Here is a 26179-nt window from a genome sequence, read left to right as displayed (position 1 = left end):
GCGGTTTGATATTCGAAAATTTTCTTTCATGTTTTTTAGCAATTATTGATGGACATTGAGACCTTCTTGCAGCTGAACACCTCTGCTCCCGCTTTTGATGGTGTATAGTCGGGCTTTCGAGCCTTTTCTTCCCCGGTTTTTACAAATTATGGTTGGACATTCAGACCTTCTTGCAGCCGAAAACCTCCGCTCCCTCTTTTGATCATACATTGTCGGGCATTCGCACCTTTTCTTAAACGCTTTTTACAAAACATGGTCGGACTTTCACACCTTCTTGTAGCCGAACACATCCCTTCCCGCTATTGATTGTGTACAGTCGGGTATTTTAACCTTTTCTTACCCGCTTTTTACCAACTACGGTCGGACATTCACACCTTCTTATGGCGGAACACCTCCGCTCCCTCTTTTGATGGTGTATGTTCGGGCATTCGAACCTTTTCTTACCCGCTTTTTACAAACTATGCTCGGACATTCAAACCTTCTTGTAGCCGAACACATCCAGTCCTGCTTTTGATGATGTATGTTGGGCATTCGCACCTTTTTTTTTTACCCATTTTTGAGGAATTATGGGTGGACATTCACACCTTGTTGCAGCTGAACACCTCCTCTCCCACTTATGATCATGTGCGGTTGGATATTCGAAAAAAAATTTTCATGTTTTCTAGCAATTATTGATGGACATTCAGACCTTCTTGCAGCTGAACCCCTCTGCACCCGCTTTTGATGGTGTATAGTCGGGCTTCCGAGCCTTTTCTTCCCCGGTTTTTACAAATTACGGTTGGACATTTAGACCTTCTTGCAGCCGAAAACCTCTGTTTCCTCTTTTGATCATACATTGTCCGGCATTCACACCTTTTCTTACCCGCTTTTTACAAACCATGGTCGGACTTTCACACCTTTTAGTAGCCAAACAACTCCGCTACCGCTATTGGTTGTGTACAGTCGGGTATTTTAACCTTTTCTTACCCGCTTTTTACCAATTATGGTCGGACATTCACACCTTCTTTCAGCGGAACACCTCCGCTCCCTGTTTTGATCATTTATGGTCTGGCAATACTACCTTTTCTTACCCGTTTTTCAGTAATTATGGCTGGACATTCACAGCTTCTTGCAGCCGAACACCTCTTCTCCCGCTTTTGATGATGAATGGTCCGGCATTCTTACCTTTTCTAACACATTTTTCAGCAATTATTGTCGGTCATTCACACCTTTCTCATCAGCTTTTTGCAAATTATGATCTGACATTCACACGTACTTGCAGCCGAACACCTCGGCTTCCGCTTTTGATGGTGTATATTTTGGCATTCGAACCTTTTCTTACCCGCTTTTTACAAACCATGGTCGGACTTTCACACCTTCTTTTAGCCGAACAACTCCGCTCTCGCTATTGATTGTGTAGAGTCGGGTATTTTAACCTTTTCTTACCCGCTTTTTACAAACTATGGTCGGACATTCACACCTTCTTACAGCGGAACACCTCCGCTCCCTCTTTTGATGGTGTATGTTCTGGCATTCGAACCTTTTCTTACCCACTTTTTACAAACTATGCTCGGACATTCACACCTTCTTGCAGCGAAACACCTCCACTCCCTCTTTTGATTGTGTATGTTCGGGCATTCGAACCTTTTCTTACCCGCCTTTTACAAACTATGGTCGGACATTCAAACCTTCTTATGGCCGAACACATCCACTTCTGCTTTTGATGATGTATAGTTGGGCATTCACACCTTTTCTTACCCATTTTTCAGTAATTATTGATGGACATTCAGACCTTCTTGCAGCTGAACACCTCTGCTCCCGCTTTTGATGGTGTATAGTCGGGCTTTCGAGGCTTTTCTTCAACATTGTTTACAAATTATGGTTGGAAATTCAGACCTTGCAGCCGAACACCTCCGCTCCCTCTTTTGATCATACATTGTCGGGCATTCGCACCTTGTCTTACCCGCGTTTTACAAACCATGGTCGGACATTCACACCTTCTTGTAGCCGAACAACTCCGCTCCCGCTATTGATTGTGTACAGTCGGGTATTTTAACCTTTTCTTACCCGCTTTTTACCAATTATGGTCGGACATTCACACCGTCTTACAGCGGAACACCTCCGCTCCCTCTTTTGATGGTGTATGTTCGGGCATTCAAACTTTTTCTTACCCACTTTTTACAAACTATGGTCGGACATTCAAACCTTCTTGTAGCAGAACACCACCACTTCTTCTTTTGATGATGTATGGTTGGGCATTCGCACCTTTTCTTACCCATTTTTCAGGAATTATGGGTGGACATTCAAACCTACTTGCAGTCGAACAGCTCTGCTCCCACTTTTGATTATGTTTGGTTGGATATTCGAACCTTTTCTTAACTGCTTTTTACAAACTTTGGTCGGACGTTCACACCTTCTTGCAGCTGAACACCTCCGCTTCCGCTTTTGATGGTATATATTCGGGCATTCGAACCTTTTCTTACCCGCTTTTTACCAACTATGGTCGGACATTCACACCATCTTAAAGCGGAACACCTCCGCTCCCTCTTTTGATGGTGTATGTTCGGGCATTCGCACCTTTTTTTACCTGCTTTTTACAAACTTTGGTCGGACGTTGACACCTTCTTGCAGCCGAACACCTCCGCTTCCGCTTTTGATGGTGTATATTCGGGCATTCGAACCTTTTCTTACCCGCTTTTTACCAACTATGGTCGGACATTCACACCATCTTACAGCAGAACACCTCTTCTCCCGCTTTTGATGATGAATGGTCCGGCATTCTTACCTTTTCTAACACATTTTTCAGCAATTATTGTCGGTCATTCACACCTTTCTCATCAGCTTTTTGCAAATTATGATCTGACATTCACACCTACTTGCAGCCGAACACCTCGGATTCCGCTTTTGATGGTGTATATTTTGGCATTCGAACCTTTTCTTACCCGCTTTTTACAAACCATGGTCGGACTTTCACACCTTCTTTTAGCCGAACAACTCCGCTCCCGCTATTGATTGTGTAGAGTCGGGTATTTTAACCTTTTCTTACCCGCTTTTTACCAATTATGCTCGGACATTCACACCGTCTTACAGCGGAACACCTCCGCTCCCTCTTTTGATGGTGTATGTTCGGGCATTCGAACTTTTTCTTACCCACTTTTTACAAACTATGTTCGGACATTCAAACCTTCTTGTAGCAGAACACATCCATTTCTTCTTTTGATGATGTATGGTTGGATATTCGCACCTTTTCTTACCCATTTTTCAGGAATTATGGGTGGACATTCACACCTACTTGCAGTCGAACAGCTCTCCTCCCACTTTTGATTATGTTTGGTTGGATATTCGAACCTTTTCTTAACTGCTTTTTACAAACTTTGGTCGGACGTTCACACCTTCTTGCAGCCGAATACCTCCGCTTCCGCTTTTGATGGTATATATTCGGGCATTCGAACCTTTTCTTACCCGCTTTTTACAAACCATGGTCGGACTTTCACACCTTCTTTTAGCCGAACAACTCCGCTCTCGCTATTGATTGTGTAGAGTCGGGTATTTTAACCTTTTCTTACCCGCTTTTTACAAACTATGGTCGGACATTCACACCTTCTTACAGCGGAACACCTCCGCTCCCTCTTTTGATGGTGTATGTTCTGGCATTCGAACCTTTTCTTACCCACTTTTTACAAACTATGCTCGGACATTCACACCTTCTTGCAGCGAAACACCTCCACTCCCTCTTTTGATTGTGTATGTTCGGGCATTCGAACCTTTTCTTACCCGCCTTTTACAAACTATGGTCGGACATTCAAACCTTCTTATGGCCGAACACATCCACTTCTGCTTTTGATGATGTATAGTTGGGCATTCACACCTTTTCTTACCCATTTTTCAGTAATTATTGATGGACATTCAGACCTTCTTGCAGCTGAACACCTCTGCTCCCGCTTTTGATGGTGTATAGTCGGGCTTTCGAGGCTTTTCTTCAACATTGTTTACAAATTATGGTTGGAAATTCAGACCTTGCAGCCGAACACCTCCGCTCCCTCTTTTGATCATACATTGTCGGGCATTCGCACCTTGTCTTACCCGCATTTTACAAACCATGGTCGGACTTTCACACCTTCTTGTAGCCGAACAACTCCGCTCCCGCTATTGATTGTGTACAGTCGGGTATTTTAACCTTTTCTTACCCGCTTTTTACCAATTATGGTCGGACATTCACACCGTCTTACAGCGGAACACCTCCGCTCCCTCTTTTGATGGTGTATGTTCGGGCATTCAAACTTTTTCTTACCCACTTTTTACAAACTATGGTCGGACATTCAAACCTTCTTGTAGCAGAACACCACCACTTCTTCTTTTGATGATGTATGGTTGGGCATTCGCACCTTTTCTTACCCATTTTTCAGGAATTATGGGTGGACATTCAAACCTACTTGCAGTCGAACAGCTCTGCTCCCACTTTTGATTATGTTTGGTTGGATATTCGAACCTTTTCTTAACTGCTTTTTACAAACTTTGGTCGGACGTTCACACCTTCTTGCAGCTGAACACCTCCGCTTCCGCTTTTGATGGTATATATTCGGGCATTCGAACCTTTTCTTACCCGCTTTTTACCAACTATGGTCGGACATTCACACCATCTTAAAGCGGAACACCTCCGCTCCCTCTTTTGATGGTGTATGTTCGGGCATTCGCACCTTTTTTTACCTGCTTTTTACAAACTTTGGTCGGACGTTGACACCTTCTTGCAGCCGAACACCTCCGCTTCCGCTTTTGATGGTGTATATTCGGGCATTCGAACCTTTTCTTACCCGCTTTTTACCAACTATGGTCGGACATTCACACCATCTTACAGCGGAACACCTCTTCTCCCGCTTTTGATGATGAATGGTCCGGCATTCTTACCTTTTCTAACACATTTTTCAGCAATTATTGTCGGTCATTCACACCTTTCTCATCAGCTTTTTGCAAATTATGATCTGACATTCACACCTACTTGCAGCCGAACACCTCGGATTCCGCTTTTGATGGTGTATATTTTGGCATTCGAACCTTTTCTTACCCGCTTTTTACAAACCATGGTCGGACTTTCACACCTTCTTTTAGCCGAACAACTCCGCTCCCGCTATTGATTGTGTAGAGTCGGGTATTTTAACCTTTTCTTACCCGCTTTTTACCAATTATGCTCGGACATTCACACCGTCTTACAGCGGAACACCTCCGCTCCCTCTTTTGATGGTGTATGTTCGGGCATTCGAACTTTTTCTTACCCACTTTTTACAAACTATGTTCGGACATTCAAACCTTCTTGTAGCAGAACACATCCATTTCTTCTTTTGATGATGTATGGTTGGATATTCGCACCTTTTCTTACCCATTTTTCAGGAATTATGGGTGGACATTCACACCTACTTGCAGTCGAACAGCTCTCCTCCCACTTTTGATTATGTTTGGTTGGATATTCGAACCTTTTCTTAACTGCTTTTTACAAACTTTGGTCGGACGTTCACACCTTCTTGCAGCCGAATACCTCCGCTTCCGCTTTTGATGGTATATATTCGGGCATTCGAACCTTTTCTTACCCGCTTTTTACCGGTCGGACATTCGCACCATCTTACAGCGAAACACCTCCGCTCCCTCTTTTGATGGTGTATGTTCGGGCATTCGCACCTTTTCTTACCCGCTTTTTACAAACTATGGTCGGACATTCATACCTTCTTGTAGCCGAAAACCTCCACTCCCTCTTTTGATCATCCATTGTCGGGCATTCGCACCTTTTCTTACCCGCTTTTTACAAACTATGCTCGGACATTCAAACCTTCTTGTAGCCAAACACATCCACTCCTGCTTTTGTTGATGTATGTTTGGGCATTCGAACCTACTTGTTGCCCGCTTTTCATTAATTATGGGTGGACATTCACACCTTGTCGCAGCCAAACACCTCCGCTCCCTGTTTTGATCATGTATGGTTGGACATTCGCACCTTTTCTCACCCGCTTTTTACAAACTATGGTCGGACATTCATACCTTCTTGTAGCCGAAAACCTCCACTCCCTCTTTTGATCATCCATTGTCGGGCATTCGCACCTTTTCTTACCCGCTTTTTACAAACTATGCTCGGACATTCAAACCTTCTTGTAGCCAAACACATCCACTCCTGCTTTTGTTGATGTATGTTTGGGCATTCGAACCTACTTGTTGCCCGCTTTTCATTAATTATGGGTGGACATTCACACCTTGTCGCAGCCAAACACCTCCGCTCCCTGTTTTGATCATGTATGGTTGGACATTCGCACCTTTTCTCACCCGCTTTTTGCAAACTATGGTCGGCCATTCACAGCTTCCTCTCCACCATACTTGTATGGTGGGATATTCACACCCACTTGCATCCGAAGACCTCCGCCCCCACTTTTGTTGATATTTAGTCGGTCATTCACACCTTACCCGTTTTCTTGCAGCCAAACACCTCTGATCTCGCTTTTGATGATGTAAGATTGGGCAATCAGACCTTGCTTTTCCTGCTTTTCACCAACTATAGACGGACATTCACACCTTCTTGCAGCCGAACACTTCCGCTCCACCTTTTAGGTTTCTATCACACCTTTTTTTTCACCGCATTTTATAGATTATAGTTGAAAATTCTCAACCACTCATCCGAAGACCTCTCCTCCCGCTTTTGTTAATATATTTCAACTTTAGTCAGACACTCACACCTACTTGCAACCGAACACCACCTCTCTAGCTTTTGATGATGTATGGTCCGGGATTCTTACCGTTTCTAACACATTTTTCAGCAATTATGGTAGGACATTCACACCTTCTTGCAGCTGAACACCTCCTCTCCCACTTATGATCATGTGCGGATTGATTTTCGAAAATTTTCTTTCATGTTTTCTAGCAATTAATGATGGACATTTAGACCTTCTTGCAGCTGAACACCTCTTCTTCCGCTTTTGATCATACATTGTCAGGCATTCGCACCTTGTCTTACCCGCTTTTTACAAACTTTAGTCAAACATTCACACCTTTTTGCAGCCGAACACAGTTTTTTGCAGCCGAATTTGGGCATTCGAACCTTTTCATACCCACTTTTTACCAAATATGGTCGGACATTCACACCGTCTTACAGCGGAACACCTCCGCTCCCTCTTTTGATGGTGTATGTTCGGGCATTCGAACCTTTTCTTACCCGCTTTTTACAACCTATGCTCGGACATTCAAACCTTCTTGTAGCCGAACACATCCACTCCTGCTTTTGATGATGTATGGTTGGGCATTCGAACCTACTTGTTGCCCGCTTTTCATTAATTATGGGTGGACATTCACACCTTGTCGCAGCCAAACACCTCCGCTCCCTGTTTTGATCATGTATGGTTGGACATTCGCACCTTTTCTCACCCGCTTTTTGCAAACTATGGTCGGCCATTCACAGCTTCCTCTCCACCATACTTGTATGGTGGGATATTCACACCCACTTGCATCCGAAGACCTCCGCCCCCACTTTTGTTGATATTTAGTCGGTCATTCGCACCTTACCCGCTTTTGGCAAACTATGGCCTTCTTGCAGCCAAAAACCTCTGATCTCGCTTTTGATGATGTAAGGTTGGCCTTCAGACCTTGCTTCACCTGCTTTTCACCAAATATAGTCGGACATTCACACCTTCTTGCAGCCGAACACTTCCGCTCCACCTTTTAGTTTTCTATGGGGCATTCACACCTTTTTTTTTATAAAAACACCACAGGAACACCGTATTGAGGCTTTGTTCTGACCGCTCATTCGGTGTCGCATTTCTTTCAAGCAATTCTCCCGGTTAGCCCGCACACGGCTCGCTCCCAGAGCCGTGTTAAAGTCTGCTTCGCATTCACTCTCTTTTCTCAGCAGATTAAAAGAAACTTCCATCCTGCACCGCTGTTTGCTTTTTCACAAGAGCAGAGGAGAGCGCACCGTTCCCAGCGGCACTGCAGTACCAAGTCGATGCTTGGAGTGAACGGAGCAAGCTCCTTTTTCAACTCCTATTGATACAAATCCATTTAATATGTAGTCCTTGCATAGAGGACACATCAGACATTAAACTGATAAGTACAGATACTACACTTGATCTTAGCCAAAAGGCCGAGAAGCGATAACTGTCCACTGGTTCACGTTCGAGGGCCCTTCCTGGCACAATGCGCACTTGTAGCGGTGTTCTTTTTATGGCCATAGTGTCACTTTGCACCTCCGCCCACCCGCTGCACTGAGCACTCTTCAGCCCTTTTAAATGGTATAACTTTACACTACCGCACGCTCCAGCGAGCACCATTCAAGCAACAACTTTGCACTCCAGCTTCGAACATCGGCACAGTCGCAACAAGTAAGGCGACTCTACTCAGAGAAGTCACTCTGCACAGTAACAAAATTTCTTTTGCACAGACAGAAAGGGCTTCATCCGCAAAGGTAAAGCCTGCCAAAAATAGAAACAACTCATTAGTGCTGCTCAACGTTGTACTTTGCAGTAAAAGAAAGAGCAAATCTAAAGTTTCAAGAATCCGAGAATAAGCTTACTTCCATGAGTTCTTCACGATTTTGGATTTTGCTATAAAATGAATTCCTTCACTCAAACTAAATTTAAACTGCTAAACCGCTAATCTGTTACATGCAAGGCAGATGTCAAATTCACCGAAATAGGATCTAAGGGTATTTTGTAAATAAGGGCTTTGTAAACTATGTCATCTCACTGATGGCAAAGAACTTAAAATAGATCTTAGAAACCACTGTGATGTAGAAGGTTTCGCTAACACATTGGAATTGTTTTACTATTTACATATGCATGTGCAGTGAAGAATTGCTTGCTGCTGATAAATGCAAAGAAGAACAGCTTACACATAGATGCTCACATATAGGCTGCTGAATGCAATGAAGACCTGCTTATCCAGTAAAGTTCAATGTCAATGTGTAATATTCAATTAGGATTTGCAAAACAGTGAAGTTAAACAATGAATGGGTCCATAGTCGGTATGAGAAGACTACAGGAATATTTACCTGGGTGTACGTTCAAACAGAGATGAGAAAATTGCGATAAATTATTGTTTGTTTGTTTGTTAGTATGTATATGAATGTTATGTGTATAAACTGTGTTGAGTTGTAGTTACTCAGTAGTGTCTCAGTGAAACAACCGACGGGGGAAGCCTTGCGGTGACAACAAAAGCAGTGTTTTACTGATCAGTCAAGTTGCTCCAGTGTACTCCATACAAACTGGTTGGCTACTGAAGGGATAGAAAATGGGGAATACTTGTTTTAAAGCAAACAAGGAATTAGATGGGAAAAATACATGTTTTAACGGGACCCAGACAATATTAAATACTCAGACAGATGGGAGAAGAAGTGTAGTTTTGTAGGAAATCACAAAATTATTACATAAAATTAGTGAAATCAATTGAAGAATGCCTTTCTGAAGAGCTGTTTACCACAGATGAGCAGCTTTGCGACCAAGCACATTGTAGATCGCTTTACTGCCAAAATGATCTAGTTTAATGGATTGGTTTAGACATGCATAACAGCATTTTAAGAACAAAGAGAGAAACAAAAAGGGACAACGCTTCATGGTGGAAGGTGATGTATAAATAACTGTGTATATGATGAAGGAGAGACCATTTGAGCAGCACAGCCATTTCGCAGCACAGGGACAGCAGTCCAAGTTAAAGGATCTCCCACGTGGTATCACCTGTCACACTGTGTCAAGGCATCAAAAGAAGAAAAAATCACCAAACTCAAGGACAAAGAGACGAAGACTCCGGTGAACGAAGAGAGAGGACTTACAAACCAGAAATACAAAAGGATGCTCGATATCAAGATCCAGAAGAAGAGGCTAACAATGCCACGAACACTTACGATGCTGGGAATGATGCCAGCAATGAACAGAGAAGAAGATTCAGTGTCATCAATCTGCAACACGTGCCTCTAATGAGGGGGTGAATATAGAATCCTCAACGATTACAACGTCTCTGGGAACTGTGACAACAACAAGGTTTAAACCATTTTGATATATATTGTAACCTATTGGCTAAGGAATAGTGCTGAAAATTAGGTAAATCTAATCCACCACTGTCCTTGGTCTTCTGTAGGGTTTTTAAACTAATACGTGGTGGTTTGTTTTTCCACAGAAATTTGGAGATGCATGAATCTAGTGACTTAAACCAAGTAGCAAATGGTTTTATGGGGATCATTGAGAACAAATAGTTAACTTTTGGTAGTATCATCATTTTAATGGTTGTAACTCTCCCCATAAGTGATATAGGTAAGGACTTCCAACGAGAGAGATCGTCCTCTACTGTCTTTAATAATTGCACATAATTTAGCTTTGTTAGCTCTGGGAGCCTGGAGGAAATGTTTATGCCTAAATATCTAATATTTCCTGACTGTAAAGTGATCGCAGGTATATTCTGGACCCTACAGTTAATGGGCAGAACTGTGGTCTTAGACCATTTGATAGAGTAGTCAGAAAGTGCCGAGAATTTATTTATGAGTGTGATCGTGTGAGTGAGAGACGTCTCTGAGTTCTGAAGGAAAAATAATACATCATCAGCATAAAGACTTATTTTATGCTCAATATTTTGGGGTTGGATGCCTTTAATATTTCTATCTTGTCTGATAGCAGCTGCTAAAGGTTTGATGAAAATAGCAAAAAGTGAGGGAGAAAGTGAGCAACCCTGTCTTGTACCTCTCTGCAGACTGAAGCTTGGAGAAGTTTGATCATTTGTCCTGACACTTGCATTTGGGGAGCTATATAATATCCTTATCCAGTTGATGAAGTGTGACCCAAACCCGAATTTGTTTTATGCTGCGAATAAAAATTTCCAGTTCCCTCCATTAAATGCTTTTTCTGCATCTAGAGAGTCGATTGTGGTTTCCAAGTTGTTGATGGTAGAATAGTCTATGAGATTAACGATGCGGTTTGTGAACGAACTGTTGTGCCTACTGCTCTTCAGCCTGTCAAATGAAACGTAGAATTTAAAACGTGACAAATGAACGAAGACCCAAGGAGTTGAGTCGTAAACTAATCAATACTGTTTCCTGTGCGAGGACCCGTCAGTCGAGGAGTTGAGTCATGAACGAATCAATACTGTTTCCTGTCCTGCTGACTGAGCTTATGAAGCTGCCGCCTGCCATGTGGTGAGGAAGGGTACTGCATGAAAATGAACGAATCACTCACTGAGACAACTCGTTACTCCCGAGTCATATAAAAAATTTGTTCATATCGAACGAATCGCTCACGAACGACACTTCACTATCTATTTGACGAGTTATGCATGAATTCGGATTTTGCAATAAAATTAATTCCTTCTCTCAAACCAAGTTCAAACTGCTTTGTCCTTCATATTTATCTATTTCTAATCTAGTTTCAACAATAAACAACCCCACATCATATTTGCTCTTCGCCCAAAGATCATTGGGCACTTCAGCCAACATGGGTATCGAAGACAAATCTTTTTCAGATTAAAAACATGCTTCAAAATGTGATTCTGTGGTAGGAATTAATTCCACAGTTCTTTGACAATGCATTGTACTCAAAAATGTTTTTTTGTATGCTGACAATCGTTCAGAAAACATCAAATTTGGATCAGCAGGTGAAACGGTCCAATCCGTTTCTTTCTGACATGTAGCAACAAACTCTCCCACACCTTGTCAATGCCAGTGTGTAGGTTTGGCCAAGGAAATGTGAGGGCGAGTACCACAAACATTAAAAAAATCGAATTGCTCTGGAGTGAGCGACACAGCCAATAAAGTAGGCGCACATATTTTTTCACTTCTTCTCATAGTCATTGTCAGGCCCCAAAGAAATGTGTGATGTTCAGTGCAAATCAGCAGGTTGCATGAAATCAGAAAGGGGTGAAACTAACGCTTTTGCTTCTTCCACTAGTTGTTGTGAAAAAGGAGAGCTGGGAAGTTTCCACTCATAAGCATATGTAAGTGCAGATGAATCAAACTGCACTGCTGTAAAAACTTTGTCAGGCTGTAACATAACGTTAACACCCTCTGGTGTAGAAGTTAAAATAATGCCTAATTTACACATGAGATCACAGCCCATCAGGTTAATGGGACACAACTCTGATAACAAAAATGAGTGTTTGAAGGAGAGCCCATCGGGAGTGACACACGCAATGGGCGATGTCATTTTCTCCTTCACAACCTGGCCTGATGCAGACATAGAGTAAACGTGGTTTCCACTTAACTTTGGAGGACAATCAACCTCCCCTGACGTCACTACTGATGAACATAAGTTCCTATATTCTGAGAGAAATATCTTTGCTCTAGGACGGAACTAGCATACAAAACTTTACTACGTGAATCACAGTCGGCAAGCGTTTCTTCACTACACAGAGCAGGAAAAATGTGTGAGTGTGTTTGTGCTATCACCCATTAGTGGAGGCTCCGCTGCCGCGTGACGTCCAGAACCTGCCTCCCACCCTCAGTCAGCCTTTTGCCCAATTTCATCACTTTTCAGCTGTGGACACAGCCACAGTAAAAACAAATATTCGGATCATAGCTCTGGCGTGGCCCATTTCGACCTCCTCTCCCACACGTCCACGTCTTCAACTTCGGCCTCGTCCTCTGTTTACACCAACTGCGTAATACATGGTCATGGCTGCCAAATGCAGCTCCTTTTCACACTTGTCCCTTTTGGTTGTCTTACGCGTCTCAACTTGGTTATGAGCATGGCGAGCATATCGGCGAACGTCAGCCAAACGAGGACCCTCACACCATCCCACGTAAATGTTCTTTACTTCAGTGGCGACATCTGGCATGAGGCCTTTAATTATTGCATTGCATGCAATACTCTCCCATGGTCCTGATTCATTACCCAAATCCCTTGGTCTCTGATGACCGCTGTGCTTGCTGACTTCCTCAAGGATGCGGTGTACAAAATCATCAGTCCCTTCACCGGGTTTCTGTTTGCAGGTGTAAATGTGGGACATATTGATTTTGGTTGGAAATTGAGTGGTGATGGCTTGACACAGTCTTTGGATGGCTGCTTCATATTGAGCGTTATCATTATGTCCTCGTTCACTGTTGGTAGGTCGCAAATCCAGTTGTAGCATACTGGCCTCTATTTTGCAGAGGTCGGTCAGTTTGAACTTTTTTGCCAATATGCGACGCAATTCAACCCCGGTCGGGCAGAATTGTGCGCAGAAATCTCGCAACTCGTCAGCAAAATGGGGTCCAGAAATCTCTGGATCTGGTAAGCATTGTTATGCTTCCATGATGTCAGTCTCAGTCCAGGGTCGATAAACCAGTAATGGTCCAGTGGGAACTGCAACTTTAACCATAGGCATGGTTTGAATCTGGTTTTGTTTTTTCTCACGTTTAGATCTCTGAAGTCCAGATTGTGGGTAAAGGATTTTTGTCACTTGCGTTAAAAGTTCTTGGGCAGGTACGCTGGAGAACCAAACGTCTTCCTTTTCCTCATCATCAGACCTATGTAACTGATGTTGTGAGAATGATGGAATTTCTTCCCGAGGGAGGATGGAAGAAGTCCCTTCTTCCCGAGAGCCAGAGGCTTGTGGCAGGGCTGGCTGTTGTTGTTGCAGGCGTTGTGGAGGGCAGGAGTCCAGGTCTGGATCCGGCACAGCGAGAGCGCTCAGGGTGGGGTAAAGAGGTGCAGAAGGAGAAAAAGTGTTATCAGTGGAATATGGTGGTGGTTTAAAAGAAGATTCAGTCTTAATCAGAGCTGAATTATGTTTTCGTCCACATACTAAATTATTATCATCATTCCGTCATGGCATTTGTTTAACATTTTCCTTTCTTTCTCTTAATACACTTTATTTTTTCCAACATTCTATACCTTTCTTACTTCTTATTTAAACTTAATTTTCTTTTTTTTTGCTTCATCTCTTTCTCATATTTGCAAAACTTTTCTTCTAATTTTCTTATTTCTAACATACTAAAAGAACCTTCAGGTGGAAAACCTCTGGACCATATTTCTTTTTCATTTCAACATACTTAGGTCCCCCGGTAGGGTCAAAAGTCTGAGACCTACTGTTTCCCATTCTCAGACTTGGAATGGGGAAATATATTCCTTCACTCAAAGGACGTCTCCAATGAGGACCTTTAATCTGTACTCACACTTCTTCGGAGTACTTCACACTTCTTCGGACTGCTTCAAAAGTTTCACTTACCCATGAAATCTCTGTCTCACTAATGACACAACCGGGAAACCCTCTTTTATTCAAATAAAAACTAAAAAGCAGTCCTATCGTCTCAGACTATCATATTTAAAAAATGATCCGAGCGCTGGTATTCAGGAAAAGGACCTGCCAGTCCTCTCTCTCAGAAAAGGCCTTGGAGGTATGAGGCTGGAACAGCTACTTCAGTCCAGGCTGGCCATGCACTGCGGTCCGGTCCAGAGACACCAGTCGAGGGATCCTGTTCGTGACGCCAAAATTGTGGACATTGAAGGGCATGTTGAAGGTGTGAATGTCCGACCATAGTTGGTAAAAAGCCGGTAAGAAAAGGTTAAAATACCCGACTCTACACAATCAATAGCGGGAGCGGAGTTGTTCGGCTAAAAGAAGGTGTGAAAGTCCGACCATGGTTTGTAAAAAGCGGGTAAGAAAAGGTTCGAATGCCAAAATATACACCATCAAAAGCGGAATCCGAGGTGTTCGGCTGCAAGTAGGTGTGAATGTCAGATCATAATTTGCAAAAAGCTGATGAGAAAGGTGTGAATGACCAACAAAAGTTGCTGAAAAATGTGATTCTGTGGTAGGAATTAATTCCACAGTTCTTTGACAATGCATTGTACTCAAAAATGTTTTTTTGTATGCTGACAATCGTTCAGAAAACATCAAATTTGGATCAGCAGGTGAAACGGTCCAATCTGTTTCTTTCTGACATGTAGCAACAAACTCTCCCACACCTTGTCAATGCCAGTGTGTAGGTTTGGCCAAGGAAATGTGAGGGCGAGCACCACAAACATTAAAAAAATCGAATTGCTCTGGAGTGAGCGACACAGCCAATAAAGTAGGCGCACATATTTTTTCACTACTGTTTCCCATTCTCAGACTTGGAATGGGGAAATATATTCCTTCACTCAAAGGACGTCTCCAATGACGGTGTGAATGACCGACAATAATTGCTGAAAAATGTGTTAGAAAAGGTAAGAATGCCAGACCATTCATCATCAAAAGCGGGAGTAGAGGTGTTCCGCTGTAAGATGGTGCGAATGTCCGACCATAGTTGGTAAAAAGCGGGTAAAAAAAGGTTCGAATGCCCGAATATATACCATCAAAAGCGGAAGCGGAGGTGTTCGGCTGCAAGAAGGTGTGAACGTCCGACCAAAGTTTGTAAAAAGCAGGTAAGAAAAGGTGCGAATGCCCGAACATACACCATCAAAAGAGGGAGCGGAGGTATTCCGCTGTAAGATGGTGCGAATGTCCGACCATAGTTGGTAAAAAGCGGGTAAGAAAAGGTTCGAATGCCCGAATATATACCATCAAAAGCGGAAGCGGAGGTGTTCGGCTGCAAGAAGGTGTGAATGTCCGACCAAAGTTTGTAAAAAGCAGTTAAGAAAAGGTTCGAATATCCAACCAAACAATCAAAAGTGGGAGCAGAGCTGTTCGACTGCAAGTAGGTGTGAATGTCCACCCATAATTCCTGAAAAATGGGTAAGAAAAGGTGCGAATGCCCAACCATACATCATCAAAAGAAGAAGTGGATGTGTTCTGCTACAAGAAGGTTTGAATGTCCGACCATAGTTTGTAAAAAGTGGGTAAGAAAAAGTTCGAATGCCCGAACATACACCATCAAAAGAGGGAGCGGAGGTGTTCCGCTGTAAGACGGTGTGAATGTCCGACCCTAATTGGTAAAAAGCGGGTAAGAAAAGGTTAAAATACCCGACTGTACACAATCAATAGCGGGAGCGGAGTTGTTCGGCTACAAGAAGGTGTGAAAGTCCGACCATGGTTTGTAAAACGCGGGTAAGACAAGGTGCGAATGCCCGACAATGTATGATCAAAAGAGGGAGCGGAGGTGTTCGGCTGCAAGGTCTGAATTTCCAACAATAATTTGTAAACACCGTTGAAGAAAAGCCTCGAAAGCCCGACTATACACCATCAAAAGCGGGAGCAGAGGTGTTCAGCTGCAAGAAGGTCTGAATGTCCACCAATAATTACTGAAAAATGGGTAAGAAAAGGTGTGAATGCCCAACTATACATCATAAAAAGCAGAAGTGGATGTGTTCGGCCACAAGAAGGTTTGAATGTCAGACCATAGTTTGTAAAAGGCGGGTAAGAAAAGGTTTGAATGCCCGAACATACACAATCAAAAGAGGGAGCGGAGGTGTTTCGCTGCAAGAAGGTGTGAATGTCCGAGCATAGTTTGTAAAAAGTCGGTAAGAAAAGGTTCGAATGCCAGAACATACACCATCAAAAGAGGGAGCGGAGGTGTTCCGCTGTAAGAAGGTGTGAATGTCCGACCATAGTTGGTAAAAAGCGGGTAAGAAAAGGTTAAAATACCCGACTCTACACAATCAATAGCGGGAGCGGAGTTATTCGGCTAAAAGAAGGTGTGAAAGTCCGACCATGGTTTGTAAAAAGCGGGTAAGAAAAGGTTCGAATGCCAAAATATACACCATCAAAAGCGGAAGCCGAGGTGTTCGGCTGCAAGTAGGTGTGAATGTCAGATCATAATTTGCAAAAAGCTGATGAGAAAGGTGTGAATGACCGACAATAATTGCTGAAAAATGTGTTAGAAAAGGTAAGAATGCCGGACCATTCATCATCAAAAGCGGGAGAAGAGGTGTTCGGCTGCAAGAAGCTGTGAATGTCCAGCCATAATCACCTAAAAACGGGTAAGAAAAGGTAGTATTGCCAGACCATAAATTATCAAAACAGGGAGCGGAGGTGTTCCGCAACCATAATTTGTAAACACCGTTGAAGAAAAGCCTCCAAAGCCCGACTATACACCATCAAAAGCGGGAGCGGAGGTATTCAGCTGCAAGAAGGTCTGAATGTCCACCAATAATTACTGAAAAATGGGTAAGAAAAGGTATGAATGCCCAACTATACATCATCAAAAGCAGAAGTGGATGTGTTCGGCCACAAGAAGGTTTGAATGTCCGACCATAGTTTGTAAAAGGCGGGTAAGAAAAGGTTCGAATGCCCGAACATACACAATCAAAAGAGGGAGCGGAGGTGTTTCGCTGTAAGAAGGTGTGAATGTCCGACCATAGTTGGTAAAAAGCGGGTAAGAAAAGGTTAAATTACCCGACTCTACACAATCAATAGCAGGAGCGGAGTTGTTCGGCTAAAAGAAGGTGTGAAAGTCCGACCATGGTTTGTAAAAAGCGGGTAAGAAAAGGTTCGAATGCCAAAATATACACCATCAAAAGCGGAAGCCGAGGTGTTCGGCTGCAAGTAGGTGTGAATGTCAGATCATAATTTGCAAAAAGCTGATGAGAAAGGTGTGAATGACCGACAATAATTGCTGAAAAATGTGTTAGAAAAGGTAAGAATGCCGGACAATTCATCATCAAAAGCGGGAGAAGAGGTGTTCGGCTGCAAGAAGCTGTGAATGTCCAGCCATAATTACCTAAAAACGGGTAAGAAAAGGTAGTATTGCCAGACCATAAATGATCAAAACAGGGAGCGGAGGTGTTCCGCCGAAAGAAGGTGTGATTGTCCGACCATAATTGGTAAAAAGCGGGTAAGAAAAGGTTAAAATACCCGACTGTACACAATCAATAGCGGGAGCGGAGTTGTTTGGCTACTAAAAGGTGTGAAAGTCCGACCATGGTTTGTAAAAAGCGGGTAAGAAAAGGTTCGAATGCCAAAATATACACCATCAAAAGAGGGAGCGGAGGTGTTCAGCTGCAAGAAGGTCTGAATGTCCATCAATAATTGCTAGAAAACATGAAAAAAAAATTTCGAATATCCAACCGCACATGATCATAAGTGGGAGAGGAGGTGTTCAGCTGCAAGAAGGTGTGAATGTCCACCCATAATTCCTCAAAAATGGGTAAAAAAAAAGGTGTGAATGCCCAACCATACATCATCAAAAGCAGGACTGGATGTGTTTGGCTACAAGAAGGTGTGAATGTCCGACCATAGTTTGTAAAAAGCGGGTAAGAAAAGGCTCGAATGCCCGAACATACACCATCAAAAGAGGCAGCGGAGGTGTTCCGCCATAAGAAGGTGTGAAAGTCCGACAATGGTTTGTAAAAAGCGGGTAATAAAAGGTTCGAATGCCCGAATATACATCATCAAAAGCGGAAGCGGAGGTGTTCGGATGCAAGAAGGTGTGAACGTCCGACCAAAGTTTGTAAAAAGCAGTGAAAAGCGAGAAAAAGCTTTTCGTGAGTTCTGCATGATTTGGGTTTCACTCTAACTATGTTAAAACTGATTTGTCCTTCATATTTACCATGTCTAGAAAGATTTAAACAAAAAAACAACGTTGTACTTTGCAGTAAAAGAAAGAGCAAATCTAAAGTTTCAGGAATCCGAGTATAAGCCTGCTTTCATGAGTTCTGCACGATTTCGGATTTTGCTATAAAATGAATTGCTTTGCTCAAACCAAGTTAAAACTGCTTTGTCCTTCCATATTCATCAATGTCTAGATCGACTTCAACAAAGAAAAACATTGGACTTTGCAGTAGAAGAAGTTGAAATCCATCTACACATTGATAAATATGAAGGACAAAGCAGTTCCCACTTGCCCATAAGAAAATAAGCTTATTCTCGGATTCCTGATCCTTCAGTTTTGCTCTTTCTTCTACTACTTCATACATTGTCGGGCATTCGCACCTTTTCTTACCCGCTTTTTACAAACTTTAGTCGGACATTAACACCTTCTTGCAGCTTAACCACCTCCGCTCCCTGTTTTGATCATGTATGGTCTGGCAATACTACCTTTTCTTACACATTTGTGAGTAATTATGGCTGGACATTCACACCTACTTGCAGCCGAACACCACCTCTCCCGCTTTTGATGATGTATGGACCGGCATTCTTACCTTTTCTAACACATTTTTCAGCAATTATGGTTGGAGATTCACACCTACTCACAGCCGAACACCTCCGCTCCCACATTTGATGGTGTATATTCGGGCATACGAACCTGTTCTTACCCGCTTTTTACAAACCATGGTCGGACTTTCACACCTTCTTGTAGCTGAACAACTCCGCTCCCTCTTTTGATTGTGTACAGTCGGGCATACAAACCTGTTCTTACCCGCTTTTTACAAACTATGGTCGGACATTCAAACCTTCTTGTAGCCGAACACATCCACTCCTGCTTTTGATGATGTATGGTTGGGCATTCGCACCTTTTCTTACCCATTTTTCAGTAATTACGGGTGGATATTCACACCTTCTTGCAGCGGAACACCTCCTCTCCCGCTTATGATTATGTGCGGTTTGATATTCGAAAATTTTCTTTCATGTTTTATAGCAATTATTGATGGACATTCATACCTTCTTGAAGCCGAACACATCCACTCCTGCTTTTGATGATGTATGGTTGGGCATTCGAACCTACTTGTTGCCCGTTTTTCATTAATTATGGGTGGACATTCACACCTTGTCGCAGCCAAACACCTCCGCTCCCTGTTTTGATCATGTATGTTTTGACATTCGCACCTTTTCTCACCTGCTTTTTACTATTGTCGGCCAATCACAGCTTCCTCTCCACCATACTTGTATGGTAGGAAATTCTCACCCACTCTCATCCGAAGACCTCTCCTCCCGCTTTTGTTAATATTTAGTCGGGCATTCGAACCTTTTCTTACCCACTTTTTACAAATTATGGTCGAACATTCACACCTACTTGCAGCTGAATACTTCCGCTCCACCTTTTAGTGATGTATGGTTGGCATTTGCACCTTTTGTTACCCTCTTTTTATACTGATTGCTGAAGATTAAGTTGTTCTTTCTCAAACTACAATTTTTTTTTAATTGTTGAAACTTGATTTGAAGTGGATAAATAAGGAGGACAAACAGTTTTAAGTCACGCTGATAGAAGAAATGAATTTTATAGCAAAATCTGTATTTCGTCATATGTCGAGAGATGCTTATTGCTGAAGAAGTTCTTTCTCATTCTACAAAGTACAACGTTGTTTATCGTTGAAACTTGATTAGACATGAATAAATATGAAGGACAAAGCAGTCTTAACTTGGTTTGAGTTAATTAATTCGTTTTATAGGAGAATCCGAATTCGTGCTTATTTTCGGATTCCCGAAGAATGAGTCTGGTTCTTTCTCATAATACAAAGTTTGTTGTTTATTGTTGAAACTTCATCAGAAGTGAAGAAATAAATGAATGCCTATCAACAAATGTGGGATCTAAACTCTACTGCTTCCTCTAAAATAATTTCTTTTCTCAATTCAGAAATGTGTGTGTGTAAGTCACAACACCCGTGACACCAAAACGGCTTTCTTTTCTCTCTTTTCTCTACACTCTGCACTATGAGCACACACACCAAATCAGAAAGGCTTTTTTCTCTCTTTTCTACATTATGGACTGTGGGGACACAAAACCACTCTCTCTTTTTTTTTTTTGATTGTGTGCCAGGGCGTTGTCTCACGTATTAGATTATGCTTAAGATACGAATGGGTTTATCAGTCACATCAGAATCCATACATACTGATCCTCCCGTAATAAAATGGTCGGATCTTATCAAACACACTTTGTTTCTTGTGACAATCAAGTCAGCGAAACAGCGTATACACGTCAAGACACTGAATCAAGTTTGCTACAAGAACTCATAAGTTTGGCAGTATTGCTCTGCCGTCAGCAATCATACACCCATTTTATTTTCGTGAGACGTGCAGGCACCTGTTCATCTACTGTTCTATCACTATGAATTAGTTTATCTATTATCAATAAGGATACTTCTACAACTACTATCAAAGTATGTCCGGACTTCTTATGTTGTCAGTTGCTATATATGAATAAGTGGGTAGCTACTGACAAGCATTAAGCATGTCACACAGCCCAAACATATAACATTTCAGGACACACCACACAGTTAACAACCACAGTGAAGTGTCAAAGCCCAAACATTCAACAGGACACTTACACAACACATTCAAATCAAACAGTCAGACAACATACAAGAACATATACCCCAGCCGGCATTGCTCCCTGCCTATTTTCCTACAGCTCACTATGTGTGCGCACACCTTTATTCACAAACTCTTCAACTTATACTCTTTTACCGAAGCTGCTACAGCTCGATTGGCCGAATACCCTTAGATCCTATTTCGGTGAATTTGACATCTGCCTTACATGTAACAGATTAGCGGTTTAGCAGTTTTAATTTAGTTTGAATGAAGGAATTCATTTTATAGCAAAATCCGAAATCGTGAAGCACTCCTGAAAGTAAGCTTATTCTCGGATTCCTGAAACTTTAGATTTGCTCTTTCTTTTACTGCAAAGTACAACGTTGTTTTTTTTGTTTAAATCTTTCTAGACATGGTAAATATGAACGACAAAGCAGTTTTAACATAGTTTGAGTGAAGGAATTCATTTTATAGATAAAATCCCAAGAGTCTGCAGAGAAAAGAGAGTGAATGCGAAGTAGACTTTAACACGGCTATGGGAGCGAGCCGAGTGTCGGCTAACCGGGAGAATTGCTTGAAAGAAACGCGACACCGAATGAGCGGTCAGAACAAAGCCTCAATACGGGATTCTCGCTCACCATGGGGAAGGTGGCTAAACCAACTAGCCTGATGCCCTGCTCCCGCAGTGACGGATAATCGTACTTTGGTTTCTCTTCATAACATACAAGTCTTTCGCCTTTTACTAAAGACTTCCGTGGAGAGCAGCACTAATGAGTTGTTTCTATTATTGGCAGGCTTTACCTTTGCGGGTGAAGCCCTTTCTGTCTGTGCAAAAGAAATCTTGCTACTTTGCAGAGTGACTTCTCTGAGTAGAGTCGCCTTACTTGTTGCGACTGTGCCGATGTTCGAAGCTGGAGTGCAAAGTTGTTGCTTGAATGGTGCTTGCTGGAGCATGCGGGAGTGCAAAGTTATACCATTTAAAAGGGCTGAAGAGTGCTCAGTGCAGCGGGTGGGCGGAGGTGCAACGTGACACTCTGGCCACCTATGGCCATAAAAAGAACACTGCTACAAGTGCGCATTGTGCCAGCAAGGGCCCTCGGACCTGAAACAGTGGACAGTTATCGCTTCTCGGCCTTTTGGCTAAGATCAAGTGTAGTATCTGTTCTTATCAGTTTAATATGTCCTCTATACGAGAACAACATATTAAATGGATTTTTAAGAATAGGAGTTGAAAAAGAAGCTTGCTCCGTTCACTCCAAGCCTCGACCCGGTACTGCAGTGCCGCTGGGAACGGTGCGCTCTCCTCTGCTCTTGTGAAAAAGCAAACAGCGGTGCAGGATGGAAGTTTCAGGGAGCCCAAGATGAAACTTTCTTTTAATCTATTGAGAAAGGAGAGTGAATGCGAAGTGGACTTTAACACGGCTCTGGGAGCGAGCCGAGTGCGGGCTAACCGGGAGAATTGCTTGAAAGAAACGCGACACCGAATGAGTGGTCAGAACAAAGCCTCAATACGGTGTTCCCGTGGTGTTTGTGGCTGCCTTGTCTTTTGCACAGAGTAAAAGACAAGGCAGCCATCGAATAGATTGTTTCTACTTGGTCAGCCGAGGAGCAGGGGGGGGGGGCAAGCGTCTCAACCAAGCAAAGCTCACCAAGTAGGAACAATCGGGCCCTTTTCGATGGCTGCAACACCTGAAAGAGATATTGATGCGAGACCCGATCAAATGCTTTTTCAAAGTCTAAATTTAAGATGACAAGCCGGGTGTTTCTGTCTCTAGCGTAATCAATGATGTCTCGAATCAGTACGAGGCTGTCGGTGAGTTGTCTCCCTGAGATGGCACAAGCTTGGTCTGGGTGAATTACCTCCTCTAAAACAGAGGACATCCGTGTCGCTAAAACCTTGCTAAAAAGTTTACAGTCAAAGTTTAAAAGTGTGATGGGCCTCCAATTCTTTAGGTCAGTCTTATCATTTTTTTTATAAAGTAGAGTCACTATTCCCACTCTAAAACTGTCAGGCAGTCGGTCGAGTTTTTCAAAATCTTTAAAAACATCTAAAATGTCTGATGATAAAAGGTCCCAATAGGTCAGATAGAATTCTGCAGGAAGCCCGTCTAAACCCGGAGCTCGACTTCTCTTAAAACCTGTTAGGCATTTTTTTAACTCTAAAGCAGTAAAATTCTGTGTCAAGTGTGCATTCTCTTTTACGGTTTTGTCAACGAATTTTAAGATTTCTGCCGATGTTTCCAAGTGCACTGGTTTCTCTTTGTACATGTTACTATAAAAGGTATGTACAGTTTCAATCATCTCTTGTGTGGATTTTGTTAAAAACCCATCTTCTCTTTTTAGATTTTGATTACACTCCTTTTTATTTATAACTTTCTTTCTTTTTCACCTTCCTCAATTTCCTGCTCCCTGCTTCTTACAAAAATTCCTTTACTCTTTATTTCTGCTAAAACTGACATTTCCTTTTTGACATCTTTGATTTCTTCTTTAAAGTCTATGCCACACTGATTTAGTTTAAAGTTGCGCTGTAAGCGTTTATGTAGTCCCATCATACATCTATTCTCTTTCCTTTTTTTACGTTTACCTTGCTGTTTAAAAAAAGTCTGGGTCGTTTCCTTCACCATTTCCCACCATTGTGCATGTGTTTCGTAGAGGTCTTGAAGGGTCTGCCACTCTTTATAACATTCCCTGTACTGACTGACTATGATTTCATCCTCCAACAGGGAACAGTTGAGTTTCCACAGACCACTTCCTACCGTCACACCAGAAGGGGGTGAAAGGGTGCAGGAGAGCATAAGGTGGTCTGAAAAGAAAACAGGGGTTAATCTAACATCAGTGGGTGGGCAATCTCTAGTAAAGAAATAATCAATGCGAGAGGCTCTGGTGCCATCATGACTAAACCAGGTGAAGCCCTCCTCTCTGGGATGCATGGTTTTAAAACAGTCAGTAAGCTTAAAATCCCTGCATATGCCCTGAAGTAAAATCGAAGTCTTATCCACTTTAAAATCTACCCCTGCTCTTTTTCTATCTTTCCTGCTCAAGATACAGTTAAAATCCCCTCCTACAACTAAAGGTACTTGCCCTAGCATGTAAAGCTGTATATCTTCTAAAAGGTCATACCTTTCATTTTTTCCATTGAAACCATAAATATTTAAGAGGTTAAAGTCTTGCCCCATAAAATTCAAGTGTGCTAAAAGTGCCCGTCCGTCTCTCACCACTGTGCTACCTTTCACCAGAACATGCAGATTTTTAATTAGAATGGCCACACCATCATTTTTATTTTGATTTGAGCCACTCCATATCGATAAATGGGGCCACATTTCCTCCCATTGTCTATGTTTTTTTAAAAAAGGTAGTCCACATTCTTGTATTAAAAACACATCTGATTTTATGGAGTCTAAGAAGGATAAAATACTCTGGGCTCTTGTCTTTGATTTCACACTTCTCACATTTAGTGTTGAGAAGGTGAGAACCATTAAAAGCATAAAGGAAAGTAGGTATGTCATTTTCGTTTTTCTAAGTTATCAAAACAAATTACACACAGGTTATTTCTTGGGAAACTAGCTCTTCCTTCATTTCTTTAGGTGAAAAGTGAGTAGGGTGATCTATATTTCCTTTTCGGACTCTCGATGTTGGCCTCTGACGCAATGTTGCATTTAACTTTGAGTCCCTGGGGGTCGATTGCAGAGCTGAAGTTAAAAAGGAGACCTCATTTGGTGAGTCGGAGGGGAAGACTCTAGGTTCTTCCACTGAAGAACTGTCTGAAAGGGACCTAACCCTTCCCCTCTTCTCTGATACCACTGGGGAATCAGAGGCTCAGATGCCGTCCTCTTCGGCTGTTGACCTTCGGGGAGGTGAGTATCTTCACTAGACTCACCTGTCTGCTCTTCCTCCTCATTTAGCGTAGCTCCACCCTCTGCCTGTGAATTCTCACAGACTTCAACACTGAGTGGTGAGGCCTCTACAGGCCCCTCCCCTTTTTGCTCCTCACTTCCAATCCAAGCTTTTTGCGGGAAGTTTGAATTTATTGGGTCAACCTCTTCACTTTGTTCACCAACTGCCACCTTTGGTCCTTCTCTTTGTTGGCTTGACTGTGGCTTTACCGTCTTTAATTTGTTGGCAAAAGATTTAGGGCAATCTCTGAAGAGGTGATTTAATTCTCCACAGAGATTACATTTCCTGCCATTTGGACACTCTCCAAAAGTTTGCCCAATTTCTCTGCTCTTCCCACATAACACCTTGGTACAAGCCTCAACCAGGTGCCCATGCTCACCACACTTGCGGCAGAACTTGGGCTGCCCCTGGTAGTGGATGTAACCTCGGTTTTCAAGGTGGCCAGAGTGTCGCCCACCCGCTGCACTGAGCACTCTTCAGCCCTTTTAAATGGTATAACTTTGCACTCCCGCACGCTCCAGCAAGCACCATTCAAGCAACAACTTTGCACTCCAGCTTCGAACATCGGCACAGTCGCAACAAGTAAGGCGACTCTACTCAGAGAAGTCACTCTGCACAGTAAGAAGATTTCTTTTGCACAGACAGAAAGGGCTTCACCCGCAAAGGTAAAGCCTGCCAAAAATAGAAACAACTCATTAGTGCTGCTCTCCACAGAAATCTTTAGTAAAAGGCGAAAGACTTGTACGTTATGAAGAGAAACCAGAGTACGATTATCCGTCACTGCGGGAGCAGGGCATCAGGCTAGTTGGCATAGCCACCTTCCCCATGGTGAGCTTTGCTTGGTTGAGACGCTTGCTCCCCCCCCCTTGCTCCTCGGCTGACCAAGTAGGAACAATCGGGCCCTATTCGATGGCTGCCTTGTCTTTTACTCTGTGCAAAAGACAAGGCAGCAACAAAAACACCACGAGAATCCCGTATTGAGGCTTTGTTCTGATCGCTCATTCGGTGTCGCGTTTCTTTCAAGCAATTCTCCCGGTTAGCCCACACTCGGCTCGCTCCCATAGCCGTGTTAAAGTCTACTTCGCATTCACTCTCTTTTCTCAGCAGACTCTTGGGATTTTATCTATAAAATGAATTCCTTCACTCAAACTATGTGAAAACTGCTTTGTCCTTAATATTTACCATGTCTAGAAAGATTTAAACAAAAAAAAAACAACGTTGTACTTTGCAGTAAAAGAAAGAGCAAATCTAAAGTTTCAGGAATCCGAGAATA

At 42.7% G+C, this 26179-nt stretch overlaps 4 non-coding genes across 4 annotated transcripts; 2 read left to right on the top strand and 2 right to left on the bottom strand.

Annotated features, from left to right (window-relative positions):
- Positions 1 to 7913: 7913 nt before the first annotated feature.
- LOC140287443 (U2 spliceosomal RNA) lies at positions 7914 to 8104 on the bottom strand. Its single transcript, XR_011911610.1, has one exon. It is a non-coding gene; the product is annotated as a U2 spliceosomal RNA (small nuclear RNA).
- A 13606-nt stretch (positions 8105 to 21710) lies between these two features.
- Positions 21711 to 21824, top strand: LOC140287440 (U5 spliceosomal RNA). The gene has a single exon (XR_011911607.1). It is a non-coding gene; the product is annotated as a U5 spliceosomal RNA (small nuclear RNA).
- Positions 21825 to 22132: 308 nt separating this feature from the next.
- LOC140287445 (U2 spliceosomal RNA) lies at positions 22133 to 22316 on the top strand. The gene has a single exon (XR_011911612.1). It is a non-coding gene; the product is annotated as a U2 spliceosomal RNA (small nuclear RNA).
- Positions 22317 to 25560: 3244 nt separating this feature from the next.
- LOC140287439 (U5 spliceosomal RNA) lies at positions 25561 to 25674 on the bottom strand. The gene has a single exon (XR_011911606.1). It is a non-coding gene; the product is annotated as a U5 spliceosomal RNA (small nuclear RNA).
- Positions 25675 to 26179: the final 505 nt, after the last annotated feature.

Source organism: Leuresthes tenuis, unplaced genomic scaffold (assembly GCF_036924035.1).
Source record: "Leuresthes tenuis unplaced genomic scaffold, fLeuTen1.0.hap1 SCAF_134, whole genome shotgun sequence".
In the NCBI taxonomy this organism is placed as follows: domain Eukaryota; kingdom Metazoa; phylum Chordata; class Actinopteri; order Atheriniformes; family Atherinopsidae; genus Leuresthes; species Leuresthes tenuis.
This window is presented reverse-complemented; position numbering and strand designations above follow the sequence as displayed.